Raw genomic sequence first — 4,009 nt, 5'->3', positions numbered from 1 at the left:
TCGTGAGGAAAATTCCGGATGTAATTGTATGTCCTCTCACCTAAGCCTAAGGTACTGACATGATTCAGTATGGCTTGGTGGGTGACATTATCAAATGCTTTTTTGAGATCAAGCCCGAGGATAGCTCGAGTTGATCTCCCAGGGTCATCTATGATCTGTTGTTTTAGTTGTAACATGGCGTCCTGTGCACAGAGATTCCTCCGAAATCCTATCATTGTAAATGGGAGTAGGTCGTTGTCTTCTAGGTAGTTAGTGAGTCGGGCGAGTAAGGCGTGTTCCATCAGCTTACCTACACAGGATGTTAGTGATATAGGTCTTAGGTTTTCAAGCTGCAGGCGCTTACCAGGCTTGGGTATAAGAACGACTTTCGCCGTTTTCCATTGTGGCGGTACGTGGCCTTGTCTCCAACATTCATTAATAAAATCTGTTAATTTGCCAATAGACGTATCGTCTAAGTTCCGCAGTGTTTTATTTGTAATGGCGTCAGGGCCCGGTGCCGATTTAGTAATGAGTTTGTGTAAAACTGCTCTTATCTCTGCTTCGCTGAATTCTTCATCGAGGTCAGTATTCGGCACTCCCAAGTATTCGGGGTGAGCGCTTGGCGGCGCCTGGGATATGTATTTAAGTTCGACCTCTTTGAGGAACTCTTGTTCTGTGCCTTCATATGCATGCAGAATTTTCTTCATATTTTGTCTATGCACTGTTTTTGTGTCCTCTGGATTTAGGAGGTGCCTGAGTAAGTTCCATGTTTTGGCTAGGCTCAATTGGTTGTCCATAGTGGTACAGGTTTCTTCCCATTGTTGGCGGCAAAGCTGTTGTGCATATTGTTCGATTTCCTTGTTTAGTGTGGCTATCTTTTTTCTTAGTGTTCTGTTATGTTTCTGCGTTTTCCACCGTTTTTGCAGCCCTTGTTTCGCTTCCCACATATGTAAGAGCCTGCTGTCCATCACTTCAAGCTGAGCTTCCGGTGGGACCATTTGTGTTGCCTTTGAAATATCCTTTCTTAGATTGGTTGTCCATTGGTCAATGTCTGTAATGTTTTCTGTGATGCCCTCTCTTATATTTCTGAATTTAACCCAGTCAACGAGCCTAAGCTGTTTGCCCTTGTATTTGGTGGGGCCTCCTATAAGCTGTATTTCAATAATAGAGTGATCGCTCCCGAAGTCTTGCTGTGTATTAAACCATCGAGCTGATTGCGTGTTCTTTATAAAAGTGAGGTCGGGCGTGGAATCGCCACATACACTATTCCCTTGCCTAGTGGGCATTGTAGGGTCAGTGATGAGGGTTAGACCTTCCTGCTGCGAGTCGAGCCAAAGATGCCTGCCCTTGGGGTGAACATGTTTATAGCCCCACGTGGAATGGGGAGCATTAAAGTCACCTCCGATTATCACAACTCGGTCGCCCGCGATGGTAAGCGTTCGCTTAAAGAGTGTTAGGAATCTGTGTCGTGTGAATTTCGGGTTACTGTACACGTTTAGGACGAAGAGACTGTCCGCTGTTTTTCTTGTGGGTATGATTTCAATTAGTATATTATCTATATCAGTAACTCGTGTGCTGTGTTGCACTGCCGTGTGGTCCCTCCGCACTAAGGTTGTAAGGGCTTTAGTCTCCCCCTCAGCACTGCCGATAGACCGGTAACCTGACAATTTAGCGAGACCGTGCGTTTCTTGTAAGATGATAATATCTGGTTTATCCTTATCTTTAAGGTACTGGTGTAGAACGGCTTTCTTGTTCCTGTAACTTCTACAATTCCATTGCCATATTGCATATTGGTTGCGTCTGTCCATGGCGGCAGTTACGAATTTGAATGCTTAGGAGTCGCCGGGGTCATGATAGCCGGCTTTAAGAGTGGGGCTTTGGTAGTTACTTTAATGGGTGCTACTCCACTGGCTTGTAGGCCTGTAGCAGAAGTCCACCGTTCGAGTTCTGTTACCCTAGTGGATAAGTTATCTAGTTGCTGCTGGTGAATTTCCTGTTGTTGTATAACTGTATTAATTTGCTGCATAATAGCCGTTCCCCACTCTTTGATTTGCGCTCCCATGGTCTCCTTAATTTCGTTCATTGACTCAATTTGGGTTTTCATAGCTTCTTCAATTTGACTTATTCGTAAATCGACGCGTTGTTGGAATTCCTCCTGGCGTTCGTGCAACATGTTAGCGGTCTTGGTTTTCTTTGGTTTGCTAGTACCCTCGCCGTTGTTCTCTACAGCCTTACGTTTTGGGAGAGGGGAATCAATGTTCTCCTCCATACTTGTTACAATATCCTCTGTTATAACTGTGGCGTCACTGCATTGCAGCTTGCCGTTTTTGTACTTGTGAATTTCTTCCCTTAATTTCTTATTCTCCTCCCTCATGGCGACAATTGTCTGATTGTTTTGCAAAATCATTTGTTTAAGTTGTGCTAACTCTTCCTCTAGTTTTGCGACTTTCTGGTCAGAAGAAGCCTCCGCGCTCGCCCCTTTGACCTTGTCTGCCCAGCTCACCCTGAACGATGCATCGGCGCCGGGGCTTTGGGGTTCCCTGGACCTTGACTGGGAGCGTGACTTCGACCTGGATTTGTTCCTGGACCTTGAGCGGCTTCTCCTCTCGTGCGCCAACCTGGGGAAGGACTCCGATTGGTCGCTCGCAGAGTTGGCGTTAGATGGCCTTTCTTGTACTGCGTAGGACGTGTTCTCTTGTTCTTGTCTGGATCTTTCCCAACGGCGTTTCCTCACTAGGAATGGAGTCTTGTACCTTGCCTTGCAGGTACGATCTGCTGTGGGGTGGTCTTGGTCGCACAGCTGGCACCTGGCCTTGCATTCGTGGTTTTCAGGAGGATTTGGCATCCTGCATCCTCGGCAGATTTTGTCGTTAGGGTTAGGGCAAACATCTGCCCTATGCCCTAAGCGTCCACAGTGGTAGCACACATCCAGTTGTTTTCTGTACAAAGAACAGCGTATTAGGGCCCCTCCATATTTCACGTAGCTTGGGACTCGGTAGCCGTCGAATAGTACAATCACGTTGGTGGTGTTGCCCATTCGCTTGGCCACGAGCGCAGTTGGGTTCCTGGGGGTTATGACGTTTGCTGTGATATCTCGGGCGGTGTCGTCTAGCGGTATTCCCCGGATCACTCCCTTGGAGGTGTTTTCTGGGGCTGCTTCATAGGCGCTGGCTTCAAATTCCTGTGTGCCTAGTTTGATACAGGCAATTCGCTGGTATCTGTTGGCGTGTTCTTCGACTGGAGTGCTGACCACAATGATGTTTTGTTGGTAGTTGGGGCAGATCGTGTCTTGCTCTCGAGCTTCTCTGGGTATACCGGCAGCTTGGTAGACGCTGTTGGCAATGCGGGCGGCTCCGTGGTCGCTGACGCGAAGTCCCCCTCGTGGTCTAACGATTATCTTGTAGTCTTCTCTTGGAAGTTGCGGCATCCTGCTAGCTCTGGTGATTTGGCGAAGGCGTTGTTCTCTCTGTTTCTTGTCGTTTTCCCCTATCGGAGGCTGCTCGCTTCGTTGCTCCGGCATTGGCTCTGAAGGCTTGCGCTGTCCCACCGGTCGCCATCCGGTGTTATCCTCAAATTCTTCTCTCGAGACGTTTTCTCCCTCCACAGTCACTTCCATCTGGCCAGAAAACCCGACGCACAAAGCGCGTAGGGCGCCGTGTTCCTCGTTGCCCTTCGCGACGCCCAACTGCGTCGCCGCGGTTGCGGCGGAGTCTACGGCGATCGCTATGCAGGTGCCTCTTCCGCCGGCGTGTCAAACTTCAAAACGGGCGTAAAATGGTCAAATATAGATCCTCCCACCTGATTTGGTGTCAGGGTGATCGTGGTGACTTGTGGCGTCGATTCGTGACGAGAAATCCGGTGTATTTGGTGATTTTCCGCCGAGAATCATCCAGGAAACACGGAGCCGACGCGATGAGCGACTGCTCCTGCCGGGCGTCTCGGTGTGACCGAAAAGAAAGAAGGCACGAAAACTTATCTGCGCATGCCCATGCAACAGGCGAACCTATCAATCCGGCACGCGTGGCGGTCT

This window comes from Rhipicephalus sanguineus, chromosome 7 (genome assembly GCF_013339695.2).
Source record: "Rhipicephalus sanguineus isolate Rsan-2018 chromosome 7, BIME_Rsan_1.4, whole genome shotgun sequence".
Taxonomy (NCBI): domain Eukaryota; kingdom Metazoa; phylum Arthropoda; class Arachnida; order Ixodida; family Ixodidae; genus Rhipicephalus; species Rhipicephalus sanguineus.
The sequence above is the reverse complement of the archived record's forward strand: the minus strand, read 5'-3'. Positions refer to the sequence as shown.